This window comes from Formica exsecta, unplaced genomic scaffold (assembly GCF_003651465.1).
Source record: "Formica exsecta isolate Colony F162 unplaced genomic scaffold, ASM365146v1 scaffold231, whole genome shotgun sequence".
NCBI classification, from domain to species: Eukaryota; Metazoa; Arthropoda; class Insecta; order Hymenoptera; family Formicidae; genus Formica; species Formica exsecta.
In genome coordinates this window covers 205620-225302 of record NW_021849598.1, presented here as the reverse complement: position 1 = coordinate 225302, position 19683 = coordinate 205620, and the positions used below count along the sequence as shown (strand labels likewise).

Sequence of the window (19683 nt, the reverse complement as noted above, 5' to 3'; positions counted from 1 at the left end):
ATGAATAAAAAAAAATATATATTTTAAAATCAAGTCTTAAATTTTTTTTCTGTTAAGAAGGAATTTTATATTTGACACAGAGATCACTCTGTATCGATATTCGACATTCATAATCTCGAGATAAATTAAATCAGATTACATAATTGAAGGATAATTAGAAAATATCATCGTTATGCCGTCATTTATGCGCTCGCAACAATTATTATTGACATTGACATCGTTTCCCCGATATATCAAACTCATTATGCGTATTAGCGTCGAGATTAAATGTGCACATTCCAAGGCCTCGATAAGTTCGATCTACTTGCACAATTTGCCGCGGCTGCGTGGAATCAAATTGCCGTCAAGGAAAGCGAGAAAATTACGATCGTAAATGGAGAGAACGGCGCGTAATAGATATATTTCTCATACAGTTGTCGGGCTTTCTGATTCCTGATTTACGATCAACATCGCAATCTACATTTCATAGTATCGCGCGACTTACATATAATAGCAGCGCTTATTAAATATAGCGTTCAATGAATAAATCAGAATCAATGAAAGTCTATATACTTCGTACAATAATTCATTGATTTTATTTTTCTCAAACCTATCTGCTGATTTCTTTATGCTTTTAATGCAACTTTGTGAGACAGATTGCGACCGTCGATTTAAACACATTTGCGATTAATTAAAAAGTAACGTTATTATATGTGTAATATGATTTTCGACAAGAGAAATAACCTGGAATAATAAATATCTCGCAACAGGATGGTCATTGAAAGACCTAACACTGAAAAAAAATATACTAAATCCAAAGAAAATTTTTTTGATTAAAGACAATTATTTATTTAAATACTTATAAAGAAATTAGTTATTTTAATCAAGCAGCAAATATATTTGAATTAGTAAAATATAAAATAAAAGTAAAGTACGCTTTTATTTGTAAATAAAAAAAAAAGAAATTGTTTTTTATCTTTATTATACTAAATTACTTCCTTTAAAAAAATTTTTTTTAATTTTTGGCTGGTTGTTTAAAAAACACGGGGGTTTTCTTTATTTTAATAAATAATTTTTATCTTCAAATAAATATTTTTTATATCAAATTTGTTTAAACATATTATTTTAAAAAATTATAATTTTTATTACATGTAAATAATAATTTATTTAATATAACAAAACTTTTTTGGAAACAAAGTATATATTTATCTAAATAAAAAAAAAATCAAAATTAAAATGTATTTATTTGATTGAAAAAAATGTTATTTTTAGTATAACTATAAGACAATCGATGGTATTATGTACTGCGCAATATGATTCCTGTCGCCTTGGAATTTGATATATTCCGCTCTAGGCTTTTGACTTTGGAGTTGAACATATCGCTTCTTCACGATCGATGATACACATTTAAAAATTTATTGCTCATGGCAATAGGCTAGTTCGTAAAAGTTGCCTTCTGCTTATACTTGTTCCAGAAATAGCACGATGCAACATTTATGCATTTCACGATGTTGTGTGGTGAATTGTATCGGATGCTTCAGCAAAATAAGCTGCATACTTTTCACACAAAATACTTTTTATCCATTCCATTTTTCAAAATTTTAAAAATCAAGATACACAATTTATTAAATAAAATTAATGGAAAATCAATTTTATACAAATATTACTTGAATGAAACATTATAGAGAATCAATGTAGAGAATGGTACCCACGAATATGATGAGAATAAGGCGAAAATTCTTATACATACATATAATAACATTAATATAATATTTTTCTTAATAAAAGAATACCAATCAATATTTTTTTTTTCGTAGTTATTAATTAATATTTTCCTCGTAAATAAGAGATGATATAAATATTAGAAAAAGATAATACAAAACTGAAAAGCAACAAGTAAAATTATCGTTATCTTGCCATTCCAAAACAGGCCATTTTACTCGATAATAAAAGTAACAATAGTTGAGTTATGCAATAAACGTACTTATTGTTAGTAATCAGTTGTCAATGTCATACTTTGAAGACAACATTTCTACGGGATAAAGTTCGAGAGTCAGTTAGTCACACGGCTGGATCGCGTGGCGTTACGTAATTCAAGGTCGTGATAATAATTGCTCCAAGTTGCAACAAATCGTGACATTTATTAGCAAAATGTGCTGTGAAAGCACATTTCACCTATTCGAGAAATAAACGTGTGTTATAAATAAAGTATAAATTTCGATATCTGTATCTATATAAATATGATTTCCTCTATCTGTATTACCCCCATATTAGTTACTTATAAAATAAGAATCTTATTAAAAAACATTGACTCTTATTAATTAGTAGAATATACAATTTCGCTAACTATGTAAAGCAAAATTTCGGAAACTTAAACAAGACACCTATAAGTAAGTTGTGTAAACACTTTAAACACTTTATAAACTTTAGTGTAATATATATTTATTTCATTGTTAAAAGTACGCTGCCACAATTTAGTTGCATCAAACTTATCGACGTTTAAAAAAAGAAACATTAATAGAGTAAATTAATCGCTCCTTTCTTGTCGCGATAAATCGAATACTTAACGGTTCCTTTCGAGCAAAATGACGACGACCGTCGCGTATCGAAGTATTGACATTTTTTTTACAAGCACTCCATCTACGATGAGAAAAAAAATCCAAGCGAGCTTCATAGACTCCTTCGAGGTTTAATATAAACACGAATGAAAAAGAAGAGGGAGACAGAGATGTTGACGTAAATGTTACTTGCAGGTAACCGACTATGATCGATAACCCAGTTTTTCGATCGGCGATTCTTCGATACCGAGCAGGTAGCATCTGCGCAGAACGAAGCCTGGGTCACCGACATGGAAGAGTCGACGAAAATTAATTGACATCTCCCGGAATCCAATTCCCATCCGGCAAAAATCAACTACGTTCTACTACGGTTACACCACACTGACAGAAACGCTCGCTACAAGACGTTCAAATAAAAAAAAAATGCATTTGATTTACGCGCGTCAATTATCCGTCCGTTTCGATTGGAGGAACCGTCCAGAACACGTTTCAAACTGTGTCTTTTCGAACCGTATCATTTCGAACCATATCAGAAACGATCGAAGCGAAGAACGACCATCTTCTGGTCAAAAGTAAGGTAAAGAGTCGAGGAGAGAAAAGAACCTACGGGGGTTTAGAATATTCCAGATGCATGGGTTGACCGACGCGGGGTTGCTGGCGCCGGCGCCGGATCGCTTGCAGACCTCTCTTGGCAGAGCATGCGTCCGAGTCCGCCATCCTTACACGCACTTTTTCGGGATCCTAGCGCAACGCGCACTTCCCTCTTCACTGTTCACCGAGCGTGTTCGTATTCGGAACGGGATGTCCTCTCCTCTGGGTACCTGGTGAACGCTCGCGGAAGCAATGGCGTACGCGCGCGCGCGCGTTGAATGACGCACTTCGACGACGACGATAGTGACAACGACGACGACGAGGGTACGATCCCGTTTAATCCTTCTCGAGAACGAGAATAAATTCACGCGAGAAGAAGCGTTCGAGACGTTGATTCACCACGTCTGTCAGTTTCTCGGAGAAAGAGTGAGAGAGAGAGAACTGCGGAGAACACAGCGTAGCTCGTACACAGCGAGATGAGGACTGAGGCTTGTTATCGACCCACTGGAGGTCTCTCGTGCCACCTCCCCGCCGAGCCCTCCCCCTCCCACCCTCTAGACTCATCGCCATATTGCTCGGAACCTCGTACCTCGTACCTAGAAGACTGCGTGAGGTAGCCTTCTAGCAGCGACTACCGACAGACTGACCGTTCCGGAGAACGTATATTATCGCAATGATACCTGAAGAAAGAGATTTTATGAACAAAATCTTGTAGGTTTTTTAATCATTTCGGAAAATTAATCAAGCAATAAATTTTACGATAAAAATATTAACAAAAGAAAGAAGTGAAATTCTTAGCAAGGTTTTTTTCACTTTTGGATTCATATAAGTATAACGTATTAGTTTTTTTTCACTTTTGGATTCATATAAGTATAAGGTATATATTGTATCTTTTATTATCTCCTCTTATTTGCCATATATATGTATAGGCTGTACATTACCATACCATATAGGAGTATTAGAAATAGCATTTCTAATACTCCTAATCGGTCAATAATTTATCTTCTTATACAAGTCTTATAACTATAAGTAGTAGAGACATTAAATCGAATATTGTGAAAAATATCAAAGAAAAATTGTTTTAACTATTTGCACGAATTGTTTTGTTAGGTCTTGAAAAAGAATTCAATTATTTCATAAAAAAAAAAAAAAATTGAAGATTATACACAATAGAGAAAAGATTTTCTTTTTTGGAGTAATTTGTCATTTTTTAAGCATATAGATATAGTTTTACGTATCGAAATATATACTTAATGATTACTGCTTAAAAAATAATAAGTTGAGCAGTCTCATACATTTTATTTTTAACGCGAAAAACGATGTTACATTTAACGATTTTGCTTTGACCTAAAAAGGTCACTATACTTATACAAGACATTTTAATGGTAATTTTTTATTATATATAATCAACGATTTGAAATTATGTGAATGTGTATTTATATATTTAGATATCTCCTAAATATAAATATTAAATAAATTAAATTTTGTTATCAGTCTAGATATCCCTATATACCATTGAATACAAGCGGCGAGATCGGAGCACATCGAGCGTCATCCAATTTGTTACTATATGCACTAAAAATGAAATTTTTTCAGATAAATACGTTTTGTTAATTTTATTTAAAATTTCAATATAAAAAAAATATTTATTTGAAGATAAAAAATTATTCATTAAAATAAAGAAATCCTGTGTTTTTAAAATAAACAACCAAAAATTTAAAAATGTTTTTTTTAAAGAAAATAATTTAATATAATAAAGATTAAAAAGTACAAAAAAATTTTTTTTTTATTTACGAATAAAAAAGCATACTTTGCTTTTATTTTATATTTTACTAATTCAAATATATTTGCTGCTTGATTTAAATAATTAATTCCTTTGCAAGTGTTTAAATAAATAATAGTTTTTAATAAAAAAATTTTTTTTTAGATTTTGTACACTTTTTTCAGTGTATTTGCTATAGGATATGTACACATACATCAGCGGAGAAACAAACGTGCTCAGTATTCGTTGCACTCGGAAATGTTGCATAGCGGTCGTTTGCGCATTAACATCGGTTATATGAGGCATCTGTCCGTGACGTTCTGCGTTGCAGACTCCGTTAATGAAGAAAAGGAGAGAGTCTCTACGTTATACACTATAATATTACTAGAAGAACTGTTACAGATTGAATTTTACTTTCACAAACAAATTTAGCTTTAAATATGATTTATCAATATAAACCTTCAGTGCTAAATAGCTAATGTACACAATAACATACGCGCTATTTCTCGATCATTGCTATTGAAAGCCACACAATAAGAAATAATGACATATCCATATGATATCATTATGTATCAATCTTTATGTATCAATATACTTTTATGCATAATTACAAAAAAAAAGGGATATTCTGTAAATTAATGATTACATAAAGAAGTACACGAATAGTAAATAGTTAAACAATTAGAAATGATTTCAGGTTGTTATCAAAAGAAGAAGAAGAAAGAGAACACATCTTTATAACATAATAAATTTTATACAATAATAAACTAATCTTTCATAATTCCTATTTTTAATTTCAAGTAAATATTCTATTAAATATTAAATAACAAAAAAAATTAGATAATTTTTTATCAAGCAATGTGCATTGACCAACTTCAATCGGATTGAATGTATCCATCAAAAGTCAATTAACAATTACACCTGATGTTGATTACGTGAGGAACGTCTCGCGAGTCTTGCGCAATCGAACGTCTGACCTCGAACAGATCACCAAGATGACGAAAACGATAGTAAATAATACATATTATTTTTCGTACAACTGTTCCGTTGTACGTAAATATGTGATAGAGTACAAAAACTGTATCGTCGTTGTATTTTCTCAACGCGAATATGAAATTAACATATTATTCCTCATATCGCATTAAATATTTAAATCATTATCCTATAAAAAAAACTGTCATTAACTAAGCGTGTGCAATTCATCGTTTTAAACATATTTATAATTTGTACGTTTTTTTTAAACTTGCTTCTAGAGCGATGATGTTTCTCCATTCATTTATCTATGTATATATCTCTTTTATTATCGGCAGATCGCGGAACAAATGCAATGTCAGTTGGCAATTTTAAGTGTGGAAGAAGCAAGACATCATAAATAAGTGAACAGGGAGGGTTGGTGTATAGGTAGATAGGGGTGACACGCAATTCCGCAGACGAGACGGCCACTCAAAATTAGAACGGACCCCCTCTTTGCAATTTTGCATCACGCTCTTTCGCGTGTGTGCGCGTGTTTAAAATTGATATTTCATTTTCGCGTCGAATATTTGAAATATCTCTTTTTTCCACTATCTATATTAACTGAGTATCGGTGGCAATATTATTAACCCTTTATAAAAATTATAATTATAATGAATTGTGATTAAATTGCATAGTTCTTCTTTTTTTCTTTTCTAAAGAATTTTTTGAATTTATACTTAAAACCATCAAATAAATAATTATTATTGATCTTTTGTACCTAAAATATTACATATTACATATTACATATTTTCAAATATTTTTAGTCATACAAGATTATTTAAAATAATAAAAACAATAAAATAACATACATGTACATTTCTACAAATCTTTGAAGAATGTAAAAAAATTAAAAAAATATTAATATAATAAAAAGAAAATTTGTTTTTCCAAAATTGAAATAAAGAGAAATACGAAGCAATCAAATAAAAAAATATCATTTATCGAATCATTGAAATAATATTTCTAACATATTATATTGGATTTCTCGCGCAATAATTTAAGCATAATTTTTCTGCTTTTTAAAAAAATTAAAAATGCAGCAAATAATCCAAAAATAGGGCAATTTTCAAAATTAGCTATAAAATAAGAATAAAGTAATATAGATATGTTTTCAATTTTTTGTTATTCAACTACGCTAATTTTTAATTTGAACAAGCACAACTGTTTTTAACGAAATGGTTAAAGCAACAAAATCGGAAAGCAACACAAAAAAAATATTAAATTTCTGTATGTTCTATTACTCAATAATAATGCACTTTTGTCCGACGAAAGATGCCAAAATTTCGGCAATTTCTGGCAACAACGTTGCGTTATTCGAAACATCGCCAAAGCGGTGATTTACGCGAATAATAATCTTTGGCCATTTCAGCAAAATCCCATCTGCTTGTCTGAGTGGTTAAAAATAAAACGTCTACGTTAAACACACGTTAGATATGTAATCAATGAATAACGAAAAAGAATACGTGTATTCCCTTAGTGCCTTAGTGCATTTTTTAGTTATACTCAATATATCCCTTATCGTTTAATAATATTTTGCAAAATAAAATCGAAAATCTTATAAAAGCAGAACTGTCACACCTTTGTAATTTGATTTAATTATATTTTATTCATCATTTATTCAAGACAAAATATTCGTTAATTTAGAAATCACTTAAAAAATGTCCATCTCTATCTTTTAGTGATAAATAAAGAGCAACCAAATAATTAAGGGAAAAGTTTGGCACAATTTCGAAAATATTTTAAATGTCACAAGAAGAAAAGGCAAGAAAACAGATGGATTTTCCGAATGAACTTCGCTATTTCATAACATTCATGATTATATCATTATTGAAATTATCGCGTAAATTTGGTGAAGTAATATTCCCGATTATTCGATAGCACTTTTTAAGCTAAAAATAAAAAATTGATAAAATTTTGATAAAAATGATAATGCTATTCGTATAGTTACAAAAATCATATAAAGACTACTAACTCCATCTTTTAGCGTCCCCGTTAACTAAACATTGGTGAACTATAATGTCAAGTATTGATAAACTAGAACTTACAAATAAAATAATTTTTTTAAATGTTTTTTTTCACACATGCAGAAGCCCTTAAATTACGATGATGTAAACATTATTTTTCTTACATAATAAATATAAAATATTTTCAATTTCAACTGTTACACTCTATAATAACATAGCAAATTGCTATTACTTACATATATTCATGTAATAATGTTTTGTTTAATGTAAAAAGAATTTAATTGTATATTGCTATATTATATCACAAATATTAAGAAGTTGTTACTTTCAAACTCTATTAATACAATTATAAGTGTCAAGAAAGAATAATAACAAAATATTGATTGTGCTATTAAAATACTAAAAATGAGCAGAAATAAATTAAATGCGAACAGAAACATTTGCAAAAATATCAATCACAATCAAGTTTGTTGGTGAAAATGAAAAACATAGCAGTTTAATCAATTATATTACGTTCTCGAATTATTTTTGCGTATAGAATTATCTCTTTCTTTATTACGTCATTCGTTACGTCGTATATTTTGTATACAAAAATGCTGGATGATACAGCATATCATATCAATCAATTTTTAGAAACAATTGAAAAATCGCAATATTTTATCCATAAAATCAATTTTAGACGCATTTTCTGGATGCGACGCAATGCAGAACCGACGTTATACGTAGATTACAAGCATGTATTGTACACGATACCGCAGAATACAGAGAAACAACTGCACCGATCAATACTTACGTCCTACGACTCACAACCCATTTCGGATGCTTCAAAATTTTCAATTTTGATTGATAAATTCGATAAATATTATACGAGAAAACACTGCTCGAATAGGAATATCATTTGACTTCAATCGCGTTTTTAAGAAAGCTCCTGTTTTTTCCAGCAGCCGTATTTGAATTATAATGTCACAAACAAGAAATCTCGTAAACTTTTCCTTGTATTGTATATTGGAATAAATAAATCTTTGCCATTATGCACATTCGACGAATGCAAATTGGTAAAATGAAGATCCTCTTTTCGGTTTGAAAATACAATAGCTATAAATAGCTATAAATCTTGATAAACTATCATACGATCCATTTTCGCTGGAAATTAGATGTAGACTAAATTTTTCCTCTTATAAGATACGTGTATTTACTAATGGGACATAATAAAAAAGAAGTTTTCGATATTTCACACTAAAAAATCCTAAATCTAAAAAAATTTTATGTAAAAAAATTATTTATTTAAATAGTTGCAAAGAGAGAAAGAAAGAGGGGAAATAAATATTTTTTTATTAAAATTTTAAATGATGTATTTTAAAAATTATCATTTTTATTACTATACAACTAATAATTTATTTAATATAACAAAACACTTTTCGAAATAAATTATCTATTTATTTAAGTAAAAAAAATCAAAATTAACAAAATGTATTTATTTGATTATAACAAGTTTTATATTTAGTGCACTAATTTATACTATTGAATTAATAGTAAAATTTAAAAAAACTAATTTATTTCGATATATGACGCAAGGAAAACATTCACATAATCTGTCGCTGCTGATATCAAAATTTAATACGTAATAGCTGCAATAGAAATCTTAATACACACATGCGCCATTAATCGCATATACATATATGAACATAATTTAGTGTACATGTTCTAAAACTATCTACTTGTCTTATCTACTTATTTACTTTCTCTAAAAAAAACAGATACTTCTACTTTAAAGATTAATTATCGAAGTATAAACGCTAATGTGTGCGATTAACATATCGTCAAATAGTCATTTTATCGCGTTAATAATTAAAACCTTTCATCACGCGTCGTGTGACATCATACGACACACAAAGTGATCACAGAAAGATAATACTTTCCCAAATTTATTTTAGGCGCTAATATTTCGGCGGCAAAAATTTCTACTAATATCCTTGCTAATGTTTATCTGAATTTTATATTCGTCGAAAGCTATATGAATATTATAAAACTGAGAAATATATAATGACACATTGATCGCGGGTATTACGCAAGTTTCGCTAACATAGTTTGAGGCTGTCTATAAACGCGATTTACAGGGTGTCCCGAAATTAAATATCAAAACTCCGGGAACGTGTGGGGAATAAACTAAAAAAAAAGTCCTTTAGAGATTTGCTCGTTTTTGCTTCGTTTTGAAAAAAAAAATCGCAAAAAAGGAAACAAAAAAATATTCAACAAAAAATGAAAAAACAGCATTAAAATTATTAGGTTTATCCAAAAGTATCATGAAATAAAAGTTGTAAGGCATGGAAGTAAAAAAAGAGAGTAAATTAAAATTAGGGGATTGTAAATAAATACGCGACAACGCGAGATTATTGTATTTTGTTTACTTTAGTTTGATATGAATAAAACTGCATAAAAGACCTACCTAACCTAACCTAACACATCTCCGATTTTATTGCTACTTAAATATGTTGTAGGGGAGGTTCTTCTGAGTAATATCTTGCAAGAAATTTGTGGAGGACGGCATTAGTTTAAAAAATATAACAAATTGAAGTTTGATATTAAAATATGTATATACTGTATAATTTGTTATTTTTGCATTGAAACAAACTGTTTATGACCTTCTAAGTTGTCAACAATCGGGTTAGGTTATATCTTCCGGAAGTGTTACCTTTTATGCAGTTTTACCCAAACTTCAATTTGTTATATCTTTTAAACTAATGCCGCCCCCACAATTGTTTTTGCGGGAAATTATTCAGAAGAACCTCCCTTATAACATATTTAAAATAAATTTATGATAAAATCGGAGGTCTGTTACTTTTTATGCAGTTTCACCAATTTATGTTTACATTTCTGCTATCATTAAGGAAGTGACAACATGAATAAATAAGTATAAATAAATAAAGTAAAACCAAAAAATTTTCATTTTTTCTTTATTACAATAAGAAATAAATAAGTAAAAAAATGAGATTTTTTTCGTTTCAGTTTATTTATTTATTTATATTTATTTATTCATATTGTCACTTCCTTAATTCTGCTATCAAGCAGAAATGTAAACATAAACTAAAGTAAACAGAATACAATAATCTTACGTTATCGCATATTTATTTACAATTCTCTAATTTTATTTCAGGAGAATTTTAATTCACTCTCTTATCTTAATTCCATGCTTTACAACTTTTACCTCTATGTGGTATTTTTCGATAAACTTAATAATTTTAGTGTCATTTTAAGTCTTTTGATAAAAATTTTTGGTAAAAATGAAGATGAGGGGAGGCACTTCCGATGACTTTGATCTTGACGTATGTTGTCAAGGTCATGGCCCTGAACAACATTCAAAAGGTTTTAGCCGTCGGTCATTGTTCATTAAAAATTGTTTATTAACAAATGAAGTTGACAATATAAATGTGTGTCTATGTATCCATTACATGATTTACATGTTAATTAAAATTTTTTTGCATATATGTTGACTATATTTCTTTATTCTAACATTAATTTTTTTACATGCGTCTTTTTGAAGTTATTTAATGTAATATAGATATATAATTATTCGTTATATTTTAAAGATGGAAAGAAAATGATACCCCACATCGCGACCCCACAATTATTGTATGGATGGGAAAGTATATGCGTGGAGACAGTGGGTTCCGCCCCCCTCCCCTACGGGGGAGGCTCCACTTCCGGAAGATATAACCTAACCCAAACTTATTTCTGATTTAAAACTAAAATTTGGTTTGGGTTAGGTTATATCTTCCGGAAGTGGAGCCTCCCCCGAGGGGGAGGGGGGCGGAACCCACTGTCTCCACGCATATACTTTACAACGCGAAGCGAGGTCTGCCCAATTCGTTCATACATGTACTATTTCCACATATATATTAGTCGTTTATGCCTTTTGATACTCAAAATAACTGCTATATTTTTCAAACTTTTTTCTTTATTCTAACATTAATTTTTTTACATGCGTCTTTTTGAAGTTATTTAATGTAATATAGATATATAATTATTCGTTATATTTTAAAGATGGAAAGAAAATGATACCCCACATCGCGACCCCACAATTATTGTATGGATGGGAAAGTATATGCGTGGAGACAGTGGGTTCCGCCCCCCTCCCCTACGGGGGAGGCTCCACTTCCGGAAGATATAAGCAAATTTTTTTTTTTTTTTTTTTTTTTACGATTTTCTTCAAAGCGAGCAAATCTCTAAAGAACTTTTTCTTATCGATCCTCCACACGCTCCCGAAGTTTTGACATTTAATTTCGGGATACCCTGTATATTCATTCAGTTGATTTTATTATGAGCTCATAGCTTTTTTTGTCATCCTTGACGCACGCGAGAAGAATTCACAAATCGATGACCTGCACGGTCTTGACTCTCGATTAGAGCAATGCCGCAATCAAATTCAATTCATTGTTATCGTTTCTTCACGAGCTATATCTGTTCATTTCTGATTTCTCAGCCACATATTATATAATAAAATTATATTATACAAATAAACTTCTTCAAATTTTACAAATAAAATATATGTACAAATGTAGTTTTATTTTAAGACGTATTATTATATTAATCAATATCAAATAAAACAATATATTATATAAGGAAAGTTAACAGTAAGAAGAACTTAAATCATTATATTTATTTAATATTTTACATGGATTTTGGTTTTACTTTTAATAATTTGATTCTTACCATACGCATACGCAAGCACATGTTTACAACAAAAAAAAAAGAATTTGTCAAAAATTTTGCACAGATTTTCATATAAAATTGCGTCTTAAATAATTCACGATAATATAATTTGCAAATGTAAAAATTTTACAAACGAATCTTACGAAACGCAAAAAATATCATCACTGATTAAAGTTATCCGAAAACTGATTACGAAATCCAACCTACGTAATTGGCGGAATTCATGCGGTGAATGATAGCGATAATTGTCAGAGATAAAGGATACGTGGTCGTATCTTGGTAACGAATAACCACAAATATGCTTCTCAAGTACAAGTATAGCGAAGTGGTCAGGCTATAATCAGTCTTTACTCGACTACGATCCAACACGTCGGTTATGTTGTCACTCATCTATCGTAGCCTTGCGATTCTTCGTTTTCCGTGGTTTTAAGACAAAAAAAGTTTTGACGCGTCAATCGATTTGAAAATCAATTAACGATCAAATTCTAAGCAGAAGAAAGACAAAATTAAGGACGTACGAAGTTCGAACGCGCACTATGTGTTAGATACATCGTAATATGTAAGTAGATAGTCATTAAAAAAATAAATTTTCAATCTAAAAACATTTAAGCAAATAATATGTTCTATGTAAAAAAAAATCATTTTTTGAATGTATTAGTTTGGCGGAAAAGCTTTTTCCTTTTTGGATATTAATTTTTTAATTTCAAAGAACGAAAAAACTTTTCTACTAACCTAATATAAGAATAATATAAGAAAAACCCTTTATTTTTCACTGATGAATACGCTGTTTTATTTGTTCCCAACATTTTTGTTACACCCTATATATCATCATCATTATCAAAAGACAATTAATGATTTGAAAAATTCTTTTAATATTCTATCATTAACTAGTTTAAGCAATAAAATCGGCAAAAGAATGTCTCTCTAATTCGACCATAGTAAAAAGTATTATAATTTTTAGACAAAAATGTGTTGTGATTTTAAAACATAAAATTTATTGTGCAATAAACTATGGCGCAAAAATCTCCGCAGAGTGCAAAGGGTTAATTTTAATTTAATTCCGGATTTTCATAATTCAAAAACAAAATATACAAATAAATCTTTCCATGCGTGTGTGTGTGCGTGCGTGTGTGTGTATGTGTGTGTGTGTGTCCGTGTCTGTGTGTGGGTTTTTTTTTTCCACTAAAGCTTTATTAAAAATATATAGCACCAAATAACTTAAACAATTATTAAAATTATGTAGAACATTATGTAGAAAAATTAAATAAAGAATTTTTAAAAACTAAATTGTTCTATGTGAAAACATAAAAGATTATCTGATACATTCTGTTTACAAGAGATATTCTTCATATCCTCCTTTCATTTGCACAAATACATCTTCGTGTCATAAAATTGTGAACACTTTTAAAAATTTCTGGATTTCTTCGAATCCCTTGGCAGACAGCTAAAGCTCTGATAAATCTTACATATCATTTATTAATGAAGAAAATATACTAAGTTTCTAAGATATCACTGTAAGGAAAAAATACAGCAAATTTAAACTGAAAGATTGAGGTGACAAAGAAAAATAATAAGATAATGTTATGAAATATATGTCAAAATTAGAGGACGTATAAAACACTCTGATAAACAGTAGAGTGAACATATATAAGCTAATTCTTTGTTTTCATTGCATGCGAAAAATAGAAGCAAGAAGGGGGGGAGAGGGAGAGCGAGAGGGGGAGGGAGAGAGAGAGAGAGAGAGAGAGAGAGAGAGCTACTCACTTACAAAAACTATTTAAATGTAAAAAGAGCATGTTTAATATTTATTACACGGAATGTGCAAACTTAAGCTTCGATTTATATTACTTTATTCCAATTTCTAATACTTGAAAAAGTTTTACGAAATAGCATCCGCGATAAATAAATACAGAATATCTACAAATTATAAGATATCATCATATCTTTACAAACACATATATTATACATTGTATAGATTCTTAAATCAATTTTTTTTTTGAATTATTTTTTTGAATTTTGTCTCTTAGAATATATTTCTTGGATCTCTTAAGATCTAAGATCCGATTATAAGATTGTTCCAAAACACTGTCATTACTAAAATTAAGTTATACAAAAACTGATGTAATAATTATCTTTTTAAAATACAGAACAGCTGAAGTTATATACAGGGTGTCCCAAAGCACCCTTGACAACGCTCGTGAGCAGGTAGAGCACAGTAAACTGAACAGAAAAGTCCTGTACCATTTTTTCTATAACGCTTAATAAAGGAGTTATTATTGAATAAAGTCTGGTCAATCAGCGCCGACTTTTAGCCGGACGCACGTCAGTGAGCCGCCCGTCTGTTAGTGTGCGTCGCCGTAGCGACGGAACGCTCACGCACACTACGAGGCGCGCGGCTAAAGGTCGACGCTGATTGGCCAGACTTTACTCAATAATAATTCCTTTATTAAGCGTTATAGAAAAAAATGGTACAGGACTTTTCTGTTCAGTTTACTGTGCTCTACCTGCTCACGAGCATTGTCAAGGGTGTTTTGGGACACCCTGTATAGTATGTTAAAGCTATAGTGTATTATTCTGTGGAAATTTATAAATTATTAAGAGTTCTGAAATTTTAATATAAAAAAAATATTTATTTGAGGATAAAAAATTATTTATTAAAATAAAGAAAACCCTGTGTTTTTGAAACAAGCAGCCAAAAATTATAAAACGTTTTTTTAAAAGAAGTAATTTAGTATAATAAAGACAAAAAACAATTTTTTTTATTTACAAATAAAAGCATATATTTTACTAATTCTTGCTTGATTAAAATAACTAATTTCTTTGCACGTTTATTTAAATAAATAATTTTTTTCAATAAAAAGAAACTGTTTTTGGATTTAGTACTTTTTTTCAGTACAACGGTTTCTCTGTATTCCGACTTTACGTGTATATGAACCTTACATATCTTTTCATGAAAAAACTCATAAATAATTACGAGAGAAAATGTATAAATAGGCACGGAACTCTTAAAAATCGGTCAGCATCTCACATCGTAGATGCTCGTACATATAGCTGGCATAAACTCTGTGACATAAACAGTTAAAAAAATTTTTATTTCTATTTTCTTATTATTAAATAATGTATTTTAAAAATTTTTATTACATGCAACTAATAATTTATTTAATATAACAAAACATTTTTCGAAACAAAGTATATATCTATTTAAGTAAAAAAATCAAAATTAACGAAATGTACTTATTTGATTGAAAAAGATTTTATTTTTAATGCACATTTTACGCTACCAGAAAAATTTAAAAATCAATTGAGATACTGCTAAAAAAAAATTGATTATGGTTTTACATAATAAAAAAAATACTTGATTTATTTTCATTTATTTTACTTGTTTTTACAAATATGCAATTGCACTTATTTTCGTCATCATTTTCAGAATAGTTTTCACGATTTTTTTTAGCGCGGAATCAAGATTTCTCCAAATACTCATTCCCTATATACAGTGGCGTGCAAAAGTTTTCAGCCAGTGACATTCCATACTCTAATTTATTAAAAAAAACCTAATGACTTTTTAACCATTATCAGGTGCGAGTATAACATATAAGAAACAAAATAATATAGTGAAAGAATATTGTTTATGTTTGTGAAAGTATTTATAGTTATAATTGTTATATTTACAAAAAATGTCAATGGCCGGAAATTTTTGCACGCCACTGTATATAAAATAATTATAAAAATATCTCTCTCTATTATAATCCTACAAAATATTTTGATGTTATTAGATCCTGGAACAGTCTCTGTACGTTTTTGCAATCCAAGATCTACCGTTCTCTAAAAAAGATGTGAAGGATACACATCCACATAGCGTGAATCATGTATAAAAATACTCTTTTACCAAGCCAATGAAATATAGATTTGTATAAGTGTATGTGTAATACTACTACATACATAACATTCGATGACGAATAGCATGATTCATGAAACATACGTCATTGAAGAAATCGGATATAGCTGATAAAATTTCATCACCGATAAACTTTAAAATCTCACAAACATATAATAAAAGTATGTGAATACGATATGTCTCCTTTAATTACTAGTTTTTTTCAAAATAACTTTAAATATGATCTTTAAGTAGCAAAAATTTTTATATATTTGTATATTGTAGCATTTTATACTTCTGTAATAAAAATTCTTGTAATTAAAGTTTATACTTTTTTTTTTAATTGAAAAGAAAATATATAAAAAATATAATCTTATATTCGTTATCATATATCTTTTCTTCTAAACATGTTAATTTGCTTAATAACGACGATTGATTTTCTATATATCATTGATTACTGAAAAATATAAATATTTTGCATTAAAAAACATGATTTTAGATCAATTGCAAAATCCATATATAAAAAATATTCTATAATGTATAGACACTCTGTACTTAAATACTATTTTGCAAAACTCTTCCAAGTATTGTAGATTAGAATAAAGTAGAAGAAAAGTAGAAGAAAATGATGTATCATATAACAAATATTAAACATGCTCTTTTTATATTGAAATAATTCTTAAAAGTGAATAAAATTCAGAAATTTTCTTTTCCAAGAAGCGTTTGCCTTAACTTTTATATAAAAAAAAAATCTATCAAATTCTATCGTATAAGAAATGATAAAAACCCGTAAATGTTTTCGTACAAGATAGGAAAATAACATGTCGTCAGATAAATATGCACGATCCGGAGTGCACATTATATACGAGAAAAAAAACCCTTATATAGATAAAACGATGCGTTTGCAGCGTGTTTTTCAGTTTGCATAGGACATGCAATGAATGCATAGAGAACCAAAAGGTGTCTCCCACGGATCGATATAATGCATGGCGGAAAGTGATTTTAACCCATGATGTCATACAGAAGCCACGGAACGGTACGATTATCGGTTAACAAGACAATATTGTGCAATAATATTGCGCAATAATCTAAAGTCCCTGTTATTCGCATATAGAAAATTTTTCAAGAGAAAAAAATTGACATTTTACTCTCTAAAAGATTAATCTACTGTTATCATATGAATATGAGCAGATATTATTGAAAAAAAATATATGAACAAGCAATAGTGAAATTTTTCCGATTTATAATACACAAGTTGCTCGTGACTGTTATTGTCGTCGATCAGTTCGCTATTACATAATATTAATCGCTTCGTAACTAATTGGTACTCGAGAAGTTATTGCCTTTGTCAACAATTTTCTGCGCGTTTCCCGCGAAATGCATTATTTCTTAGTCGTTAAGTAGAGCGTGGCATTATGTAGGGCAAATTATATACGCAGGTTACAGCTATTTTTATAAGAATTGCGCATAGAACGAAAGATAGATGAACAAGTATCACGTCAATGGTACGCTGTAACTAAGCGGAAGCGCTTCCAAGCATGGTCGAGTTTGTGCCACTAAATTAATTAGCATTTTCTTGTCAGGCCTCTTACGTTTCACGAATATTAAACAGCGTACGGCAATCGATCATGCAAAAGTATATTTAGATACACTGTTAAAAAATTTGGCTTAAAAACATATATCGCATGTCCCAAACGATCTACACAAACTTTTGTGTTAATTTAACATAATATGGATATGCTAAATAGTGACGCTAATACTATGTTAATATTTCAACATAAAATGAATGCAAACTTCACAGTAATTCGAAATAAATTTTGTCTAAAATCAACATATTTTTAATGATAAAACTTAACTTGAAAAAATGTTATTGACGGTCTGTAGTCACTCTCACATCTATTGTAGAATAAAATCAATATTTTTTTGTATAAATTTTAATAAATAAATCCTGTCAATAATAATACGGAACATATTTATTGTGTAAAATTAAAAATATGTGCATATTGTGTTATTTTTATTCTTTTTCAGTTGTTTTAATAATTTAACATTTGAGTTCAATTAACACAATAGCAATTGTTAAATTAACACATGAATGTGTTCAATATTTAACACAAAAATTTTAATCGGCATATTTTTTAACAAGAAAACACAAATTTTCTAACAGTGTATTTGTGCCATAATAATATTACTTTTCTCGAAATTTTCCGTGTTATTATTCAAATTGTTGTTTGACGCGAAATATTTTCTTGTTTTTTCAATAATATAAGATCGCGTATTTAAGATCGCGTTAATTAAAGTTTTCTTAGAATCGAATAATTCTAAGAAAGATTTAACGTGCAAGGATTTATTAAAATCAGATAAAACTTAGCATGTCAATTACATAATATCTCAAACAAATAGTAATAGGAATATATCTACCCTTGATATTTAATATTTAAGTATAATTGCTGGCTAGAAATGCTTTTTTTATGTTCAAATTTGTCTTCTTTTGATTACAGATCATTAAATTGTTCCATTCCTTTATTCAATATTTGTCCAAGTCTAATTTATTAGTAGCAGTTTGTTCTATTTCTATCCTAGCGTATAGATCGTATAAATAAGTTTATGTCAATTATTTGCAACACATGTTAATTGCTGAAAAACAGATAGATCAAAATTACTTTTCTATACCTTTCGGTGTTTCAAAATCGTATAATTCGGTCAAAAAGAATCGTAGAAAAATTTTAAAAAAGCATTTTATAGGCAAAATATTATAATTTATGGAACTTGAGTTGAATTTTTCGAGAGAAACTTTTTTATCGAGCTGCAGAATGTCAAAAATACATCATTTTAAGGAACAAAACAATGGATTCTTTTTTAAAGCATAGAACAAGGAAGACAAAAAATTTTTTTTAAAATCACCGATAGCGCGTTAGAGTTGAAACTCCAAGCTTCAAAATGCTTTTTTAATTTTTTATCTACGATGATTTTTCGTCGAATTTCAGCGGTTTGAAAATAGCCCAATTTTTAGGGTATGGAAAGTATTCCCTATTTTTTTTTAGTAGCGTATTTTTAATAAAATTTCTAAATATTGTGATAGAGAAAAATAATTTTTAAATATATTTTTATGTCGTAGAAGATGCTTATCAATAAAAATTCAGAAATACAATATGCGAATTAAATATATTTTTTAAATACATTTTTGTGTGTATATATATAATTAATTATATTAAATATAAAGAAAACTATATA

The 19683-nt window shown here is 29.1% G+C and overlaps 2 protein-coding genes across 2 annotated transcripts in view; one reads left to right on the top strand and one right to left on the bottom strand.

Moving 5' to 3' along the window:
• The window catches only part of LOC115235683 (reticulon-1-A), a 53176-nt gene that overhangs the window by 19250 nt on the left and 14243 nt on the right, over positions 1-19683 (bottom strand). The window lies entirely within an intron of this gene.
• LOC115235682 (serine palmitoyltransferase 2) overlaps positions 12127-19683 on the top strand; it is a 38143-nt gene continuing 30586 nt past the window's right edge. The window contains exon 1 of the mRNA XM_029807614.1: positions 12127-13137. The gene's annotated coding sequence lies outside the window, so the exon portion shown is untranslated. The remainder of the gene's footprint in view (positions 13138-19683) is intronic.